The following is a 22,163-nucleotide window of genomic DNA, read 5'->3' as shown; positions in this document are numbered from 1 at the left end:
TTCTAAATTTTATTTTTAAAACATTTAATAAATCTGTGTATTATTCTTATATATAATGTGAATTTAAAAGATAACTTTTTCAATGGTTATTAAATTGTCAAAACTATTTCTTAAACTGTTACTTCTTTTCTAATTGATTTGAAGTGAAACTCTTATCACAAATTCTCAAAACCACAGATTGAATTCTGGACTCTCTTTTTTGTTCTTTTAATTGATTTGGCCAGTCTTTAGATAATGCCAGGTTTTGAGCAAAATTAATTCCTGTATCTCTAGAATATAATGATTTTACTGGTGATAAGACAAGTTGATCTTATTGTATTTCTTATTTGAAATACTCTTAGCTATTTCTACTAATTTATACTCTTGGCAAATTTTAGAATCAGGTTGTCAAGTTCTATTTTTAAAAATGGGATTTTGATTATAACCTCTGTTTTGTAGAGCAGGAGACAGATCAGAAAGAGGAAGGCGCTTGCTCAAGGTCATGTGTGTAAATTTCCTTCTAGGGCAGGCATCCTGTTGACCAGTCATGACCCTAAGGACCTCATCTATATCCCTCTCCTCTGGGACCTCGTATCTTCTCTACCCCTGTCCAATGTGCAAACAGCAATGTGCCCTTCAAGACCTTGCCCAAGCCCCGCTTCCTCCTTGATTCCACTCATGCAGCACATCTGCCCCCAGTCCAGTTTGGTGTCCCTCTTCTGTGCCTCCACAGACCCAACATCCACCCAACCACCACCTTTTCCACCCCATACTGCCATGGCCTGCTGATGCGTCTGCAAGAGTGGGTATAATCTGGAGGTGGGGTCTGGTCTCTTCTCATCTTCTGTTTACTCGTAGCAGTTTCAAACAAAGGAGTCTTGCATTCTGAAACAACTGTGGAGAAGCAGCTGAGCCCAGCTGATGGAGGTCAAATTCTACTTTAAATCCATCTGTGGGAGTCATTGGCAGGTAGATAATGATGATACATTTTGAAAACTGAAGGTCCTTTGTAAAATCACGAATTTTGGTACATACTTTTTTGTTCACAAATATTCCAACTTTCTCTTTCCTGGCCTGTGGAAGAATTGCTGTTCCTTGCCCTGTTGAAGTTAGACCTGGCAATATGCTCTGCTTTAACCAACTAAATAGGAGCAAAAATGGTATGTGTCCCTTCCATGTGACACTTTTAAAGGCCAGTGTATGGGCCACAGTTTCTCTTTGCTCTGCCCAAGTGATCATGGAAGCACAAGTTGAGATGGAGCCTCAATTGGCACAGTTCCCTGAGTGACCAGGATGAATAGATCACTCTGCCCACCATGGTGTTCCTATAGCATAAGCAAAGCAGTGTGTTTGCTGTCAAGCCACTTGGGGATTGCTACCAAAGTGTAGTTTAGCCTGTCCCGACAGAAACCGGGTAATCCAATTGGTCAATGTGGATTCTCTTTTATTAGGAAGCTGAGGAGCATTAAGGATCATTCTGGTGCCAACAGCCTCTTGGTTCCTTTAAACACACCTCTTTAAAACTTGACTCAGAATTTCTTATACTTTAAACAATTTTTATTTCCTTTATACATTGCTTGTCCTGGAGCCAAAAAGAAGCTCTTTAAAATCAAAGCAGAACATTGTTGATTATAAAGAAGTCGTCAGAGAATGTATCATAGAGAATCATAAATTTGGTTTTACACAAAATGCAAATGGCATTAAATTTACTCTCTGAAGTTCAGCCAGAATGTCTAGTTTATTGATTCCTTAATCCGTCACAGGTATTAGGGGCCCTGCCATATGCCCTACCCAAGGGGTAAGTAGGGGAAGAGGGTAGTCCTGTGTTCAAGGAGATCACATGATAGTTGTTCAAGCAGTTTTTAAACAATGCTGATGGATAAAATGTTAATGCTCTAGGAGAGATTATGTGCAAAGTCATATGGAACACAGAGGAAGGTGAACCAGCCTTATTGAGAGAAATATAGCAGATGTCATAAAACAGGAGGCATTTAAGTTAAATTTTGAAGAATTTGCAGAGGTTCAGTAAAGTGTCCAAGAAGGAGATGCACATTCCACACAATGAGACCAAAATGTGTAAAAACATGACAGTACATGGTTACACCCTCAAAGCAATGCTAGCCAATGTGTCATGCACACAACCAACTTCCTCTAAGGTCAGGCAGGTAACGTGCATAGGTGAAACAAGACAAGCATACTACACCCAGGGATGATGGGACAGTGATGAACTGGCAGCGCGAGTGCTGTCTGGATGATGAGTAGTCTATTCTCAGCTCCAGGTCATTCCTGCCCAATCCTAGTCCAACATTCCCAGACCTTCCCTATTCCCTTTTTTAGAGAAGCCATAAATCCAGATTTCCATGGAAAATCTTCTGATTTATACTTTGTGAATAAAACAAAACTTGTTCACAGGACCAGAGCTGATGCTGAAAATATTCAGCAGTTAGTATGGCAGGAGCTCTGAAAAATCAGATGTACACTGAGCATAATCAGCAAGTATGGTCTTTGCAGTGAATCTTGGCTCAAACATTATTTTTTGATGGGACACAGTGGCCGACACTTAGACACCAGTTTGTGAGCCCTGAACCCAAATAGAAAGAGGAGGAACAAGCAGGAGGAGTGGGAGGGTTGTGAGAAGGATAGAATCTGGCCACAGTGGATTTTAAATATACTATATCAGTTGGCTTTTTCTTTGTAACAAAACACTCCCAAAATGTAATAGCTTAAAGCAACTATTTATTTAGCTCATGATTCTGCAGGGCAGCAGTTGGGCTGGGCTGACTCACTCATACATCTGTCATGTCCCATTTAAACCATGCCCCAAAGAGTTAAAGAAACCAGTAAGTAACAAAAATTCTTGAGTTTAGAGGATGGCAGATTAAACAAAAAAAAAAAAAAAAGAAAAGAAAAGAAAGAAATAAAGAAAAAGAAACAACTTGCCGAAATGCTGAAACTCCCTCCTCCTGTAAGATAACAAAATTAGCTGAAATCAGTTAGAACCAATGTAGCCAGCTGAAGTCTGCACAGAACAAGCTTGCTGACATCCCAACCTGAAATTCCACCACATGTTTCATACTAACTGCCCCCGAATCTGCACATAACCCATGAGAATCTGCTCATGCCCAAGGACTTTCCATACCTCCTCTTTCCTTCCACCAATCACCTACTAATCTCAGAATCCACCTCCTAAACCTTTCCTCATCAAATTACAGACTTTAAGCCAGCACAAGAAGACCAATTAGAACTGGATTCCTATCTCCTTGTTAGTCAACTTGCAATAAAAAGCTTTTCTTTTCTCAGAATCTGGTGTCATAGTATTGGCTTCTAGCACATTGACCAGTGAGTCCCTTTTTCTTGGGACTCCACCAGCTGTCAGGGCTGGTGGTCTAGAGGGGCCTCAGTTAAGGTACTTGTCTCTTGTCCATATGGTCTCTCATCCTCCAACCAGTTAGTCAAGCTTCGTTAACATGTTACAGGGTTCCAACAGCAGCAAGAGAAAATAATCGCTATTGCACAGTGCTTTTCAGTTCTCTCTTGTGTCACAATGGCTAACATCCCAGGCAAGCCATGTGGCTGAGCCCAGAGGTAGAAGAGAAGATATGGTGGGGGAAAAGGGACAAAGAAATCAAGGAAGGGCAAGAGTTTGTGACCATGTTTGCCTTCTACCACATTTGCTATTAAGATTGCACAAAGAGGTTGGGCGCGGTGGCTAACACCTGTAATCCCAGCACTTTAGGAGGCCGAGGCGGGCGGATCACCTGAGGTCAGGAGTTCGAGACCAGCCTGACCAACATCGTGAAACCCCAGCTGTACTAAAAATACAAAATTAACTGGGCGTGGTAGCGAGCACCTGTAATCCCAGCTACTCAGGAGGCTGAGGTAGGAGAATCGCTTGAACCTGGGAGGCAGAAGTCGCAGTGAGCCGAGATCACACCATTGCACTCCAGCCTGGGCAACAAGAGTGAAATTCTGTCTCAAAAAAAAAAAAAAAAAAAAAAAGGATTGCACAAAGTGTTGAATTATCAAATCAGACTCATAAGAATTAGAAATCTTATTCAGTATCAAACTTTACTAATAGTACAAAAAAGCTATTCTGCTTTTATGCAACATGCAGATCAAGCACGAGAAGTCTTGGACCACCAGTGCTGCATCTTGGGCCCTTTTGCATCACATCAGAATGTGCCCTGATGTACAACACATGGGGCTTCCAAGTGATGCATATTGTTCATCACTGACCCAAGGGGAACTTTTAAGCCTGAAATAAATCCATTTTATACTCTGATAATTAAATACCCCAAACTGACACTTTCTAGCAGGCCATGCCCCAGAAATCTATAAATTTCAGGTTTGTTTACCACACCAATTGATTAAGTATATCCTGCTGAAAGAATTCTATTAATAAGGACTCTCTTATTATCATTCTATCAGTAAAAACCATCAGAAATTTGAATAGAATATTTCCATATTTGACCAGGATAACTCCTTTTTTTCCCCTAATTTCTCCTTCTCCTCTTCCTCCTGCTTCTCTTCTTTCTCTTCTTATTCCTCCTCCTCTTTTCCTTCCTCTTCCTCTGTCTTTCTTTCTTTCTTCTTTCTTTTTCTTTCTTTCCTTCTTTCTTCTTTTTCTTTCTTTCTTCTTTCTCTTCCTCTCTTTTTCTGTCTTCTTTCTCTCTTTTTTTCTTTCTTTCTATCTCTCTTTTTCTTTCTTCTTTCTTTCTCTCTTTTTCTTTCTTCTTTCTTTCTGTCTCTCTTTTTCTTCTTTCTTTCTGTCTCTCTTTTTCTTTCTTCTTTCTTTCTTTCCTTTTTTCTTCTTCTTTTTCTTCTTCCTCCTCCTTCTTCCTACTCTCCTTCTCATTCTTCTTCATCATCTCTCCTTGAAATTATCCAGCTTAAAAAGGATAGTTAACAGATCAGCTGCTAATCTTTCTCTTCCCAACCATACTTTGGATTTTCACCTTTAATATGAACTTCTGTAACAAAACATCCAAATATTTGGAGCCATTTATTTTCTCCCTTCACCATGTGTATGTGTTTATGCTATGCTTATACACAAGCATGGGGATTACTTATCATTTATGGATAAGGAACTATGCATTTAGATGCCTTTAATTTCTGTGGAGCCAGAATTCCATCTACAGAAAGAATCTTATTTCATGTTTCTGTATAAAGTATCAGGTAACTGTGGAATGGTTTTCCCTGGCAGGAGAAATGGGATCTGTTAGAGAAGAAGGTAATTTGTTATTTGAACTAGAACTTCCATAATGGGTTTCAGAAGGGATTCCAAAATATTCTAGGTCCAGTGTACCCTTCTCTTGGAAGTCTCACTTGCATTATCAATACAAATGAACAGGATTATTGCTAATATTTCTTCCAAAACTAACATTTATTTGATGAGGTTTAGGGTAGTTTAATAGGAAGTGCCAAATACATATTTAGGAAGAGTGGAATGAACTTTGACTTAGTTGGATGTTTCTGATGCCCTATGCAGAACATGTTGTCTCTAGAACTCTTGTGTAAGATTATATCTTGAACATTGGGAACTTACACTCCCTCACTTGGCCTGGAGAATTCTAGAAAGCTACACTGTGATCCAAAGATGGCAGGATATCAAGGTCATTTGAAAGGTTCAGGTTCTTCTTTTTTTCAACTGCTTGCTACTTATCCTAGTAAAATGCAAAGATGTGTGGGTGCATGATATTCTGAACACATCAAAAATAAAGTGGAAGTGGATGGTCAACCCAAAACAGTAAAAAGAATGACTCTATACAGGTTCTGAAGCAGCAGGTAAAGAATAGCTACCAAGCAAATCAAACAAAAAGAGCCAAAGTCAGTGTTTTACAGAAAGATACAAATGAGTCTATACTTTCCAAAATGGAAGTATTCACTAGTGTACAATAAAGGCCAAAGCTGTAGGATCCTTTGAGATCAATGGGTCAGTGCTTCCTACACAGTGGTATATGGGGTTGATACATAAGTTTATGATGTTATGGTACACAGATAAACTTTTTATTTTCATAATTGTGTGTTTATTTTAATGAGTGCAATAAATACCTATTTTTTGTTTTGGGGAGTTTTTTCTTTATTTTCATTTTACTAGCCACCATTCAATCTGTCTCCCATTATCACCTTGTTCTCCCTATTGGAGAATCTCCCATTTTGTGTCCTCCTGAGGATTATTGGCCATCTATGGAAGTCAAATGGACCAGATTTTCATCCTCCTCACACCTGTCACAAGATAGGCAGGGTGCAAGAGTGACTTGAGGTTGGCCAACCAGACACTGTCCCCATGATTTTGAATTCTGAGCAGATAGATGACATGGTGACATGGGTGTCTGACAGCCACATTCATTGCGGTGACAGTGGTGTGGCAGTGGTGCTTTGCAAAGACCAGAGTGCTCATGCTACGGGACCACTGCAGTGATTTTGCTGTCTGGTCAACCAGGACAACTTCAATCCCTACTGTCTTCAAGCCTGATCTTCTAGCCTCCTAAAGTTACCTGATCCCTGAGAATCTCTCCAATAAGATCTCCCTCTGCTTAAGATGGCTGGAAGATTTTCAATTGTTTTCAACCAAGGACCCTCTGACTGACACAGTGTGAGTTAGGAAATATGTAATTAGCAAATCAAAGCCATGATTTTATGGATATTATTCTTTCATAAATGACAAAGTCTTAAAACAGGGTTGATTTAAATAAACTGGAAAGAAAAGCTTTAAGAGAACTGTGGTGTGTGATTATAAGAAAACAGTGATTGTTAGGAAGACAGTGAATTGGCTCAATTCCCTCATTTTACAGAAAATGAATGTCGGTCCCAGGGAGGCTAAAAGACACCAGAAAGTTCCCAGTAGCTCAGCTGCAGACCCTACCCAGCTTCAAGTCCCCTGACTCCATATAGATCTCATAATCTACCCACGAGTGAGGGACAGAGCCCAGCTCCCACACTCAGGGTCCTGCCCCATCACACAGCTGGGATCATCTTGGGTTCTAAATTCACAGAGGCCTAGGTCAGCAGCCAGCACTTTCATCCTTAATAACTTTTTTAAAAATCCTTCTTTTCTCCTGTTTATTTTCTTTTATTTTTTGTCTTCAAACTTGGTATTGATGAGCCTGACAGCACAGAGCACATGTACCACAAATACTCTGTTTTACTTTGAGTCATTCACCGCTGAGAAATAACACCCCTCCCCACATAGAAGTTCTCAACAGATTAATTGTGATAGTTTTATTCCTCAAGAAACCGCGCACTCTAGCCCATCAATAACCCCCTTGAAAGCAATAACCTTCTGTGAAAACACCCAGAACCCCTTGACCTGTGGCTCAGTGAGAGAACTGTTGGTTTTCTGAAGCCATCTCATCAGTATGACTCAGGAGTGCAGTAATTAGTCTGACCAGGGAATAAAGTCCTGTTTCCTTTACATTTAAAAATCAACTCTTGAAATAATTTTCCACAAGAAGCCAACAGAGACCTATCCCTTTATATTAACTACCAACTGAAGCATTCCCCGGCGGCATTTCTCCATCCTGGTCCATGCCAATTACAGCATCGTAACCTAGAATGAAGTGAAAATTGTCCATGTGGGACGCAGGGCTCCACAGTGGAAAGGAGAAGAGATTGGAGTGACATAATCTTGGGTTCTAACCTTAGCCTTGCGGCTGAGTGGTGCTTGGAGGGACAGTTGGACAGAGGAAGGCATCCCAGGCAGAGGGAAGAACACAAATGGAGCCATGGAACACAAAACCCTGTGGGGAGATGAGTGAAATTCAGGAAGGGGGAATGTGTCTGGAGAGCAGGGCATGAGGGTTGTCTGGAGGCAGGAGGCTGGGGCTGCAACTGATACTAAGGAGACAAGATTTTATCTGGGAGGCTGTGTGGGGTATGAAGAGAGCACTGTTGTGCAGTCAGACAGATCTGTGTTGGAGGTCTAGCTCTGCTACTTTCCAGCTGTGAAAATGGGATAACAAAGCTTCCTTTGTAGAGTTACTTTGTGACTTAGAGTTATTGTGTGCAAAGATTGTGGCACCATGCCTGGCTCAGAAACATTTTTCTCATAAACAGTTGCTTCCTTGAGGAACTGAGTGGCCATTGAACATATCCATTGTGGTATTGAAAGGTCTTCCCACCAATGCATGGAGCATAGATTTACGGAAAACACCTCAAAAAGGCAAACAGTTCGAGGTCATTGCACTTTACTGGCTGAGGAAGAGCCTGGGGCAGAGCAGTGGATGGGGGCGCAGTTGGTACAGGGAGGAGGGGCAGATGCAAGAGGTATTTGTTAAGTCAAAGGTACGGGTCCTGGCATTGATTGTATGTGGCAAGGAGAGCGTTGGTTGGGTAGTGGGGTGCGGGTTAGGAGTAGCAAGAGTTCAGGATGACTGCCAGATTTTGCATAAATAATGGGTCCATAGTGCAGCCCCAGCAAAGATGTAGAATATGACTGGGTATGATGGCTTGTGCCTATAATCTCAGCATTTTGGGAGGCTGAGGCAGGAGGACTGCTTCATCCTAGGAGTTTAAGACCAGCCTGGGAAACATAGTGAAACCCCATCTCTACCCAAAAAGAAAAAATTAGCCAGACATGGTGGTGCATGCCTGTAGTCCCAGTTACTTGGGACACTGAGGTGGGAGGATCACTTGAGCCCAGCAGGCAGAGGTTGCAGTGAGCCATTGCACTCCAGCCTGGGTGACACGGTGAGACCCAGTCTCAAAAAAAAAAAAAAAAAAAAAAAAAGAATGTAGAATGTCAGAAAAGAAGAAACAGTTGTTGTAGGTAGAGGTTGATTCTCAGGTAGAAGCTAAGCCAAAGCCAGAACCAGAAGGAAAAATATAATTAAATTCTTGGGTTATTTACCTACATTCAGTTGAAAATTCATGTATTTTTTTTAATATACAGAGGCAAAACATCATAATGAAAGAGCATTGAACTTGGATTCCCAAGACCAGGCATGCAACCTGTGTCTATCTCCTAACTACTGTGTAATTTGGGGAAAATTGCTAAGCCCATGTGAGCTTCAGCTTTTGCCTGTAAAGTAGGGAAAATGACAATCAGTCCTGCCACCCCTGTCAGCTGAAACACAGCGTGCAACATCCAGGACTTCTCACCCACCACGGGCTTGTCCTCAGGGTCAGGGTTTCGGTCCCCAGTGCACAGACCATTCAAACATGGGGCCCTTCCTGTGGCACCTCTCAACGGTGTGATTCGGAGGGTCATAGATGCTCCTGAGAAAGCAGGTGCGGAGTTCCACATTCTTTCTCCTGGACGCCTTCCATGACAGGGCTCGCTGAGAGACTCGGGAGCGGGGACAGCATGCTCCTTTGTGGGAACACACAACACTCCCTGCCATCTGCCTGAGGCAGGGAGAAAAGAAGACAATGTTCTGTACCCAGCAGGAACTGGCGCTATCCAAAAGAGATGCAACAAGAAGATCTGTTCCATTTCAAGCCCAAGAGAGTGACCACTGAGAGCTGTCCTCAGGCCTCATTGAGGCCTGGATGAGAGGGAAGGTGGAAGAAAATTTTAGTAGGAAGGAAATAAATATGGAGGCTTGGGGGAGAGAAGGAAGGGAGGGAGGGAGGGAGACATGGCTGGAGGAAGACAGGAAGGAAGGAAGGAGTGGGAGGAAGGGAGGCAGGAAAGGAAGGAGAAGAGGGAAAGAAGCCTACCATTTCTTGAGCTGATCCAGTGCATTAGGTAAGGTCAAGTTTTTTCATGCTCTCTGTCATTTAATTCCCACAACAACTCTTATTTCACAGGTAAGTAAAAGTTAGGAGGCTGAGGCTGAGAACGGTCAAGTGCCTTACCCAAGGTTAAATGGATTTTCTGAGCCACAGCGGTCTTTTCCACTAAAACATGCCACTTCCCCTTCTGGTCCTCTATGTACTCAGAGTGTGAGTGAAGTCCTGGGGGAACTACAAAGTTAGACACCATGAAGAGGGGCACGGCATCCCATTGGAAACACGGGATACCCCATGCTCTTCTGGGCCAGTCTCACCTGTGGGTCCGCTGTACTCAGTTCTGGGCTATGCCAGAGAGGAGAGAGGAGCCCTGATAACCTGACAGCCAGAGCAGGGCAGGCAGGGAGGTGACGGGTTTCCAAATCAAGTCCTATGATTGAAGAGACTGGGAGCACTTGGCTGTAGAAGTGACCACCAGTAAGGACAGGCAGCTGTCTTGAGCCAGTTGCTGTCCTGAAGTGGCGATGGACATGATCGCAGTTCCAGAGGCCGGAGCCCAGAGAGCTGCAACTTTTGTTTCTCATGTAGCTGGGCAACCTTCCTCCAGACCAATAGTTTGGCTCATTTCCTCTTTTTTTTTTTTTTTTTTTTTTTGGAGATAGAGTTTTGATCTTGTCACCCAGGCTGGAGTACAATGGCATGATCTTGGCTCACTGCAGCCTCCGCCTCCTGGGTTCAAGCAACTATCGAGCCTCAGCCTCCCAAGTAGCTGGAATTACAGGCACCTGTCACCACACCTGGCTAAGTTTTGTATTTTTATTAGAGACAGTGTTTCACCATGTTGGCCAGGCTGGTCTCGAACTCCTGACCTCAGGTGATCCGCCCGCCTCGGCCTCCCAAAGTACTGGGATTACAGGAGTGAGCCACCGCACCTGGCCACAGGACTGCTACTGCACTTTTTCAGTGTTATTCTTTACAAATTTGTACAGTGTTTGTTTAGAGAGAGAGATCTCTGAGGGGCATTCAATAACCAGGAGACCCTGGTTCCACTATGCCGAGACCTAGTGAGTCTCTTCTGGACTCAAATGTGTGCAAAACTAAGTCAAGGCAGTCTGGAAACCAGCCATAGTTATTCACACTTGTCCCTCAGTGTGAGTACATTATTAACGCTCTTTCTTCAGTCACACAGGATAAACTCCCCACCCTCAAGGAGTTCTGATTCGTAAATTGACCTCCATCTCTTTGTATTCTTAGTGATCAAAACCTAGATGGTCTCCAAGGCAAGTACTAGTGGCCCACCCTTAATCCAGTTGCACCTGCTCATGCTCTAGGATTCAGCTCAGCTGGCATCTCTTTGAGGCACCATTCTTCGCTCTCTCGGTCAGGTGAGGTTCTCCTTGTTGCTTCCATAACACCATCCCTCAATGTGTTCTCTCCTTGTATTGCAATGATATTTAGATGTGCCTGCCTCCGTCACAAGACTGGGAGATACGTATTATTACCACCATCGCCCCCAGTTAAGAGGCAAGGCTGTCGGGGCTCAGGGAAATTAAGTCTCTTCCCTAAGGTCACAGAGCTAATGTGTAATAGAGCTAAGATTTAAATCTACCTCACCTCGGTTTCACTCCAAAGCTTGTAATGTTTTTTGTTCATTTCAAACTGTTTCTACAACAAATAGATTTCTAAAGTGCCTCTACAGAAAATGTGTTTTCTCTAAAATGAACCCCAAACTGGACACTTGTGAGTGCTCCCAAGGGTCTTGAGGTGATGGAATAGTCTGCCTTTCAAAGAGAATGATCTTATAATTTACAAGTTTGCCCCTCAATTAACTGAGCACTGTGGCTCTTTATTTAATGTTATTTCTACATAATCTAATTTCGGCTGCAGGTTAATGGACCCATAGGGAGTTACTGCTAGTTCAGTTTCAAACGAATTCAGCAGCATTCCCAGGTTATTGGTTGTTAATGGGATCACCCAGCTGTTTTTACTTCCTCCCAATCCTTCTTGAGGTGACTACAGAGGAGAGGACAAAAACGGACGTGGTGGGACTCACTTTTAGATCACTGGGACTACTGAGCTCTCCCTCTGCCGGCTTCCTGGCCACACTGGGTTCCGTTCCCTAGAAAACCACCTGGTCATAGCCAGAGCCAGCATGGCCCACACTATTATTCATCCAAACACATTGAGCACCTAGTGTGCCCAAGGCACTATTCTGGTGCAGTTGGAGACACCGAGATGGATCAAGTATGGTGTGAAGGGAAAATATAAATTGGTTGGGTTAAATCACTAAAATCACTAAAACTGAGCTGTGGTTTCCTTGCATGCAGTGTTCATCATCAACATGCTTATCTTCAATTGTTTGTTTGTTTATTCATATAATGTTGACTGAGAACCTGCATGCACCAGATATTTTTCTGAGGATACCTGGGTGATTCCAATCTCGTAGGCTCATGGTCTCATAAGGGATATAGACAAATTAATAGGCAGTAATAGTTCAGAGTGATTGGTCAACAACAGGGAAGTATGAGACACCATGAGAACACAAAGGAACCTTTCCTCTTCAGGACTAAGAGGTCAGGCAAATCTTCCTAGAGGATTTTATGGTTCAGTTCTGAGTTTGCCCTGAATATGAACAGAGGCCAGCCAGAACACGAATAGCAGTCTCCCAGAGGTGGGAGAGAAGAAACATTTTAGTCAAAAGGAACAACATGAGCAGATATGCAGGATGAGAAAAAGTAAGTCATCTTGGGAAAGTATGATGGTGAATATGTTTTGAGTAGAGTTCAAGTAAGGATAATAGTGAAGAGTTAGGGGTATAGAGAAGAGGAGCATGTATGAAATATAAAGGGTCTTGAAAACCTGGAAAAGGGGATGGATTAGACTTCAACCTGTAGATACCAGAGAGTGGAGGGTCCCAGAGATGCGTGAGGAGCAAATGTGGTCTTTCTGCAAATCACCCAACTGTTCTATGTAGACTTGATTCAGGCCTGGAAAAATTAGAGCCTGGGGCAACTGAACCACAATTGTGGCCAGAACTATTGAGGAAACTATAAAGAGGGAGATAAGAGGGGCCAATCTGAAGGAAAGTTGGGAATAAGTGCCAGCAGAACTTGATAGAAAAGAAACGAGTTCATGTAACTGCAAGCATTAGGCTTTTAGAAAACTACAAAGTAGAAAAGCAAATGCAGTTCACTTTAAAGCTCAGATTTCCACATTGTATGAATTAATGACACCTAAATTAATGATGTTTTTCTATATTGGGATACTAGATCAAAGTCATTTTACTCAAGATTTTATAAATGCAATAGTATTTGAAGAAGAAAGAGTTTGGAAGAATAATAGCACAAGATGGCTTTGATTGTAGGCTTTGGGGTGAATCAGGATATGGTAGGTCACAGGACACTTCCCCAGATGATGACAGACAAGGTAATGAGTGGCTTTCACTTTAATGAGGGCCAGAGCTTCATTTTCAAAGGGTTATTAAATTAGGCTTCACTGATGGCATATTTAATTTGCTTTAGAAAGGGAAAAAATGGTTTCTTAAAGGCATGGGGACACAAAGTTCAATGGTCTTTTCCATGATACTCCACTCTTGACATGGCCTCAGAGCTGGCGATTAGCTACAGGAGGCAGAATGCCTTACAGATTTTTTTAAAGCATGACAAGTCTTTGTTCTAGAACAGGTGATGTTTCACGTTTTCTGAAAATCACACCCCAGGTTTTGTGCTCCAAATGTGTGAGCAGAAGTGGAAGAACACACTGTCTGGAGGCAGGCCAGCATGGCTGGAAACACCTGCTTTCACCTAAGCCAGCTGCACAAGTTTGGGGAAAATAATTTAGTCTTTCTAGTATGTTGCTTTACCTGTGAAATGAGGCTGATGATGATAGCTCACCTTGCAGGGCAACTGCAAAGCTCAGATCAGAGCATTCCTTCCTCAATTCCCTGACACGGAGTTTTGTTTTCTGCACAAGATGAGAAGGATAAATCCTGACTTGCCTGCCTTGCAGGTTGCTGAGAGCTCAGGGGACAATGGAGGCTTAGAGTAAAAAATGTGTTTGTGTGAGGTCACAAGACAGACTGGCATCAGAGTAAAAGCTAAGATCAAGGTGTTTAAACACTCCATACCCTCTCCATTGTGCCATGATAATTAATGCCCAAGTCCCTGAGACACAAGGGGATGTGTTTCCCTGGTGGCAACTCTCTGCCTTTCCCTTTTGTGCCTTTGGCTAGTTCAGGAATGATTGGAAAGTGAGCACAGAACCCTCATACACAAACCCTCATGTACAATCCTGGATTCTGAATCCCCACCTCTTCTCCAACTGCAAGCTCCCCTTGGTGAATCTCTCTTCCAACCTCTCCCCAGCAGCTTCCTCCTCTGGGCCCATGTTGCTCTAGGCACCTACCCTCACAAGGGCCTTTGTCATACCTGGATCTCAGGGACCCATGTGAACATTGTTTGCTCCCCTTCAGATGAATGCCTGGAGGGCAGGACTACAGATAACAGACTCCTATCCATAATCCCTCCTGACACTCAGCTCCTGGCCAGCACTGCAGGCACTCAATAGAGCTGCCAGAATTAAATATGTTAAAAGTAACTTGATTTCCAGATTGTCCACTTGACTAACTTAAAATATGCTTTATTTGGAAAAGGTAAGAGGGACGTAATTAATGGTCTCTGCCATGATCCAGGCTGAGCAAATGCTGTGATTTGAAAGCGGATTCCTCCGAGATTGCTTACATCCACATTACCCCAACAGCTCTTCCATTCTTCTGGTGCCCAAATCTGGGTCATCAGGAGAGGGTTGATGAAGAGGAAGCACAGGAAATAAAGCAAACATTTACAACTTAACCTTAATTCTTTAAAATATCCTCAGCAATAAGGTTGGGGATGGGGGTGTTTAATGAAGGCTAGCTAGGGGACAAGCATGTTTGTTTTAAAGATTAAATGATAATCTTAATAATTAAATGATAATTAAGTACATGAGGCACACAGCAATTCACTTTAGGATATAGTAGGTGCCCAAATAGATGTTACCCTATCTCACCTTCACTTTTTAGGTACTTTTACCTGGTTATAGCTACCATATTCCCAGAATAATGCAGAGGTCTCTTCCTTTAATTCTTAGTATAAAAAACCACCTCCATTCTAAATCTTTTTTACCTAGAATTCTAGAATTCTCAGACTTAGTTCAATATAGCCATCCTGTTTTTAGAGCTTTAGAGAGAGTACAGACCAGGTGTGAGTCATTCCATCTTGTGACTTAGTGTGTCTTAGAGTCTGAGTCATAAAATCACAAAGGCACAGAACATTTGGATGGGAAACCAAAGAGAGAAAAAATTAAAGTTTCTCTTGGCACACAAATAATCTTGAATCAAATTTGTAACAGAATGTTGAAACTGAAGGCTCATGGTAAGCCTCATGATAAGCACCAGGAGGTAACAGATGAGAGGTTCAAATCCAGGTCTCCACATGTGGAATTTACGAAGGAAATGTCACAGGACCTGCCCAAGCAGTAGGCTCCTCTTCCTCATTGTGGTTTTTTTTTTTTTTTTTCTTTTCTTTTCCTTTTTTTTTTTTTTTTTTTTTTTTTTTTTTTTTAGGCAGTCTCGCTCTGTCACCCAGGCTGGAGTGCAGTGGTGCGACCTGGACTCACTGCAACCTTCATCTCCCGGGTTCAAGCAATTCTGCCTCAGCATCCCAAGTAGCTGGGATTACAGGCAAGCACCACCACACCCAGCTAATTTTTGAATTTTTAGTAGAGACGGGATTTCACCATGTTGGCCAGGCTGGTCTCAAACTCCTGACCTCAAGTGATCTGCCCACCTTGGCCTCCCAAAGTGCCGGGACTACAGCTGTGAGCCATCGTACCCGGGCCTTGTTTTGGTTGTAAAGACTGTTAAGTGAATGAAAGAAGGAAAATTGCTGAGGAGATTTCCTCAGAGATGCAATTATATTTATGGGTGTCACCTCAAGTGTGGTGAGTCTTCCGTGGGGTCACCCCAATAGCTTTGGAATGTGTTCCCTGCAATTGAGATCTAACTCCTAACCAGGAAATGCAGTGGGTGGAGGAGGGCTGATGTGCCATTTTGGGGGTAAAACCCAGGGCACCTGCTGCTTGGGGATCCACTGTTTTTTGGAGCAAAGAACATGGGAATGTTTTCAATGAGTCAGTATGGGACGGAGACGAGTTGAGAGAAAGCCAGGATGGGGACATTCCAATTAATAGGGCTGCCCCAAGTAGGGGTAGGATCCATCATGAAAAACCTGGATTCCTAGAATCTGAGAAGGAGGTGAAGCATCCACTCAAGTCAAGCTGCTTCTATCTGGGTTGGGGGAAAGTCAGGGGAGTCCCATGGTAGGATTCATGAAGCGCTCGAGAATGCCCTGGCCTCCACCAGGTCCTCGGGTGCTAGGATCACTGATGATGGTGGTATCTGCAAGGGACTTGTCCTGTTCTCTTACTTCTTCTCCCTCCCCTCCAATCCTCAAGGAGTCAGAAGGTGCTGAAAAGCTTGGGTTCAGGGGACTATGGAAGCAAAAATTGAGAAACAGAGAAGTGAATCCCCAAATCTCCACCATTCCCTCCACAGGCTTTTAGCCTAAAGACATCTGATGTGGGGAAAGGAGGAAGACTCACTATCAAATCTGGTTGAGATATTGGGCTAATATCTTTGAGCACTCAATTACTGAATCAAGGCAGTGGTGGAGACTTAAAATGACTGTAGAACCACCAGTTACCTGAGTCACCAGACAAGTCATGGACTTGCCTTATTTTCATCCAGGGGCAGGAGAAGGTTGAATACATATTAAAGAGATGGCAGGAGAACACAATAAAGATACATTTTAATCACTCTGCAAGCTGTGCTTTTTCAACCTGCATTTTATAAAACCTTGTCAAGCATCTCTTTCAAGCTCCAGGGAACAAAAATTACTTAGGAATAAGAAATGGTAAATGGTTATCAGTTGTACAATATCCCTTATCATTCACTTAGAATGTGAGAAACATCCCTTGCATTTTCTCTATTTAGTGAGTGTCCTGTCCCCCATTTTTTAAAGGCATGTGACAGATATTTGTCAGAATCTTTACGGTCACCTTGTTATCAGCACCCTCATACCCTCCTGTCAGGAACTTTCACTGTTGCCCTGGGATTCCCATCCAAGAAGGTGTTTAGGAACAGAGTCCTCAGAATTGGGTACAGTAGGATGAGGAAGTTATGGCTTTCCATTGACCACCTTCATCCTGTGCCGTTTTAAAGGACTCTGAGGTCTGTAAAATGCTGTAACCTGGATTAGCTAAAACCTCTTGGGTTGTCCCAGTGTATACTTAAGTCTGTTCTCAATACATAAGCATCAAAACACAAACCAGCACACTCACAAGCACACACATACACATCCTCCAAACTACCCCCTTTCTGCCACATCATACATCAACTCCTAAATCCTGGAAGAGAGAGGTAGATTTCTTCAAAAATATTCTTCCTGAAGGCTATTTAATGTTACAAAGAATAGCAATAAATCACATACATGAATGCCCAAATGTCTGAATTTCTTCCTTAAGCATTTTTTTCCTCAAATTTCCCTTTCCTAAAGCAGCTGTCCTCTCTCTCTCTCTCCTTACCCTATTGTCTGAAACCCTCGCCTCTACTCCATATCTCAACCATTTACATACCCTGTACCTCGATTAGCTGAACAAAGCCCAGTCTTTAATCAGATTCTGAGCAGCTGCCCCTGCTCGGACCCTGGCGCACTGAAATTTCTCAGGCAAGGCCAGGTACATCTGGATGGTGGGTGGGGTGGAAGGTGGGGTGATCATGAGGACCAACCTGACTTAGTTGCTTTTGATGTCTGCCTCTTTCTAGGACACTGGCTTGTCTTTGCCCCTGCAACCCTATTCTGGTACTGGCCAGGGGGCTGATACTACAGAAGGATAACTTCCAGCTCCCTGTGAAGGAGGCCTTCACATGGGTGGAGGCTCTGAGAGGAAAAGAATGAATAGGACAGATTCCCTGGAACTTTGAATTTGCAGGCAAATTAGTTTGTCACAGTACCTGCTCAAGAAATGTTAGCTTCCTCATCTTCCTTTTCTGGAAGCAAAATGTTGCCAATAACTTTACCAATTTAAGAAAATGAGGATTTTCTTAGCTCCTAAAACACTGGCCTTGCTAACAACCCCATGTTTTCTCTTCCATCCATCTTCCATACCTCACTGAAACATCGAATACACCTGACTGCCCACAATCAAAAGTGTCTGAACATGTGAAAACTCATGAAGGCTGGCAACTTATTTTTAATTTGTACATTGCCTTCAAAAATTACATACATCTTGGCACTCTCAAAAGTCATGCTCCTTTGCCCTCAACTGCAGAATCAGGACTAAATGATAAATTAAAGCGTGTGTGTGTGTGTGTGTGTGTGTGTGTGTGTGTGTTTCTATTCCACGAGTGCATCCTAATTTGGGTCTTTATTATGGAAGCCAGTGATAGAAATGTCTATAAACTCTTAAGAAAGCAAAAAATTAGAATAAAATAGATTACATTCAAAGATATAAAATTAAGTTGTATTTTATTACTAATGGCAATCTGAATAAAATGTGAGAAGAGGGCACCTGTCTTTCAAGACTTCAAAGGTAATATAAAAAAGCAAGCAAATAAAATATCCATATCCATTTTAAAGCACCAAGACATTAAGAGTCCTATCATTGTTTCTGACAACCAGGCCAGGGCAAAGGAGAAGGTACACATTTCACAACTATGGGAATGCTTCGAACAAAACAAAGACAACCTTTCAGAAGAAGAGGCTAAGATTGTGTGAGGAATAGGGAGGAGTTTAAAGGGCTAAGCCCAGGGAACAGGCAGGGGTGCAAGAGCTAGATCTGAAGGGAATTTACAGTGAAGCCACTAGACCCAGATGGCAAATGGGAGTTGGGACCAAGAGAGAGTCCCCAAGGCAATACCATTAGAGGGGTGTGGATGGACCCATGCGTGGCAGGCAGGAAATGCATGAGAGTGGTGGCAAATGGGAGACTCAGGTGGTAAATGGGAGTTGGGACCAGGAGAGCATCCCCAAGTAAATGCCATCAGGGGGGTCTGTGTGGACTCGTGTACGGCAGGCAGGAAAGATATCAGAGGAGGATGAGTTTGGCTACACTCTTTGCCTCCCAAATTTCCCTATTGCCTATTCCAGATTCCTCTTACCTCTTTGGACCTGCAGGCCCAGATCATCAACCTAGGCAGAGCTGGCTGGGATGACCCAGGACTCCCCACGTGGAATGCAATCAAATCAGCTGTGCCTTATAGGACATGGGAATGAAAATTTTACACATTACTGCCAACTCAATCCTGAAACAGTGCTATTCTCCTGTCTCTTGCTCAAGAAACTTTCCTGACTCCCTATTAACCAAAGGTTGAAGTCCAAACTCCATAATTTGACTTTCCATTGATCTGAATCGTATACATCTTTCCGTCCATTCATTCATTCATAAACACCTATCAGTCACCTGTTATATACCAGGCATTAGAAATAAACATTGAATGAAACACAATATCTGCTCTCAAGAAGTTCATGACCATCCCTCAAATAAATGACAATCTGGCCCAAATTCTTTTCCTGGCATAACTTCCACCACATGTATGTGAACAGTCCATTCTGGGCCAACAGGTGCACTCATGTTATCCCAATGTGTTGGTTAAAGTTCTGGAGGCAGGTAAATGATGGCTTAAAACCCATTTCTCTTGCTTTCTAGTAAGCTTCTAAATCTTTCTGTACCTTAGTTGCCTTACAAGGTTGAAGTAAGGGTTAAATAATTTAGTGTGGAACTCATACTGAGTGCTCTTACAGAGCAGTTTTTACTGTTACTGTTGTTGCTGTTGTTCATTCTCCCCTCTAAGCCTTGTTTGCAGCCAGCTCTCAGGTGAAAGGGCCTGACCCCCTGCTCTGCCCACACCCTTCCCAGGCCTTGCAAGGCCAGCTTGCTCCTCTAGGAACCACTCCTTCTGCTGGAATCGCTCGTGATACCTAGGACCTGGACTGTTGTCAGGGGATCACAGGTGTGGGACTCCACTTCCTGCACGGAGTGTAAACTCTGGGAAGACAAGGAGAAGTCTTAAAATTATGTAGATCCTCCCATGGGAAACCCAGGATGCTATGACCTATGAAATTTGGGACTTGCTGTGAAATAAACCAGCAAATGTGATGTTTCCTAGAATTACAACCTCACGGTGTTTGTCTGCTTTGGCTCATAAATTCCCTGGAGATAAATCCTGCATGTATGCATTGCCCCACATTTTAGTCTTTCCAGCTCATGTCTTGTCTGAGGCAGAATGGGGAGAATGCAATGGTTTAGAATAAGTACTGACCTGTCATCCCTAGAGGTGAAGAGCACTAATAAAGTAAGAGGTTGTTGTAATTCTTCTACCACAAAGGAACCCATTATTATTATTATTATCTATATGAAAAATTATTTTCATCTCTCTGTCTACAGTATCTAGCATGGTATAAAGTAGGTTCTTAGTAAATGGTTTTTTTGCATTTCAAATAAATGATTGACTCTCAGCTTTGAGAGTGTTTCTGTCAAACAAATTTTGTTTCTTAAAGAGTAATAAGTAATTTTTTCGCTTCCTAAATTAATCACAGATGTGTATAAATCAACAGACAATAAGTGGAAAGCAGAAAACAGCAATAAAACAGTCTATTAAATTGAGCTTCTGTGGCAGATGCAGTTGGTTGCCAACAGCAATTCTCCTCCCTCTTCTTTGTCCCTAGCAGACCCCCCTTCTTCCAATGATGGAAATGAAAATACTGGGCCCTTACTCTACAGCTTGCCTATGTGAATCTGTTTGAGCCAATGAGACATAAAGAGAAGTTTCCTGTGTTTAGAGGAGACTTCTAGAAAATATTCCTCTTCACTCCATGATAAAAATATATTTTAAAAACACACACACAAAAAAAGCCAAAGCACTTGTGCCTCCCTTTTGCTTTTGTCGCTGCTATCTTGGGACCATGTATGGTGATATGATTTATACACCAGGAAAGATGGCTCCGAGACAGGAGAATACTTGAGTCCTTGATGACATTGTCAAGCTGCTCAGTCAATACTGGCTGAGTCAGTACTGGGACCACCTGCTTCTGGGCAGCTTATTGTTGGAAAAAAAAAAAAAAAAAAAGAAAGCAAATAAAACACTATTGTTTAAGTCATGTTTTTTTGGCTTTTCTGTTACTGTTAACTGAGAGCGTCCTACCTGACAAATTGCATAGTGAGCTGGCTGTGGCTTTTGCTCACCTGTGAGACCATGCTGTATACACACACCTGCTGCAGAGCTTCGGGCAATGTTCAGAATTGCTCATGAGCATGCATTATTACCTGTGCGAGGCCCACAAATCAAGCCCATGCTCTTATTTTCCAGTGAGACAAAGAGGGAGACATGGGCCCTTGTATTGGGCCTGAAGAGACTGAATCCTATCTCGGCTACTTTCTATTAGGTTAGTGAAAAAATAATCACGGGTTTTGCCATTGCTTTCAATGGCAAAGATGGCAACTACTTTTGCCCCAACCTAATAGCTGTAAAAATGTATTAGTCAGCTCAGGCTGCCACAACAAAACACCTAGACTGTGTGACTGAAACAACAGAGATGTATTTCTCACAATCCTGAGGGTTAAGATCAAGCTGCCAGCCAACTCACTTCCCCAGTGAGGGCTCTCTTTCTGGAATGCAGACAGATGGCTGCCTTCTTACTATGTCCTCACAAAGTAGAAAGAGGGGAAGCAAGCCATCTAGTTTCTCTTCTCATAAAGGCCCTAATCCAATCGTGAGGGCCCCACCCTTACCACTTCATCTAAGCCTATTAATCTCCCAAAGAACTCACCTCCAGAAACCATCAACATATGAAGTAATAGGGCTTCAACACAAGAATCTAGGGGGACAATTCTCACCTCAAATTGGGAAATTATTTTCCATGGATGATTCAGCTCATGGCAGTGGCCTTGGGCAAATATTTAACAGCCCGAACCCTCAATCTCCTCATCTGTAATGTGAAGCATGGTAGCAGGACTTGCCCCCAGCTCGCTACAAAATTGAATGAGATAACACATGTAGGGCGCCAAGCACGGGGCCTGGTACATTGTGAGAGCCCGGTCACTGTGCACTATGGTTTCTGTTCTCCACCTGTGGAGATGTGAGGCGGCTGAACAATTTTAGCTGCTTTGCAACTGACCAGCTCTTGTTATCCCTTCGAGGACGGTAAGGAAGACCCACCTGGGCCCACCAGCAAGGGAGCAGTGTGCCTCCTTAGACAGGCTGGAGGATTACCGATAGAAGTGAAATGCGACATACAAACCACCACTGGAAGAGCCTACCCTAATCCAAATCCTCTAATCCTCTTGTTTTCCTGGTATGATTCCTGGACACTAAGAAATGACTCAGAACTCAAGCCATTATTGTATCATGGCCAAGTCCACCCACTCTGTCCTCCTCCACACATTTGTCCCAGCTAATCCTCGTGCCTGGATAACCA

At 42.9% G+C, this 22,163-nt stretch overlaps 1 long non-coding RNA gene across 3 annotated transcripts in view; it reads left to right on the top strand.

Moving 5' to 3' along the window:
* Positions 1 to 20,845, top strand: part of LOC102132593 (uncharacterized) — a 104,701-nt gene extending 83,856 nt beyond the window's left edge. For 2 of the 3 annotated variants that reach the window (XR_010577504.2, XR_010577505.2), the window contains 2 exons: positions 10,906 to 11,036; positions 18,837 to 20,845. This is a non-coding gene — a long non-coding RNA (uncharacterized lncRNA). The other variant, XR_012416959.1, reaches the window with a different exon arrangement.
* Positions 20,846 to 22,163: the final 1,318 nt, after the last annotated feature.

The sequence above is a fragment of the Macaca fascicularis genome, chromosome 8 (assembly GCF_037993035.2).
Source record: "Macaca fascicularis isolate 582-1 chromosome 8, T2T-MFA8v1.1".
In the NCBI taxonomy this organism is placed as follows: domain Eukaryota; kingdom Metazoa; phylum Chordata; class Mammalia; order Primates; family Cercopithecidae; genus Macaca; species Macaca fascicularis.
The sequence above is the reverse complement of the archived record's forward strand: the minus strand, read 5'-3'. Positions and strand labels throughout refer to the sequence as shown.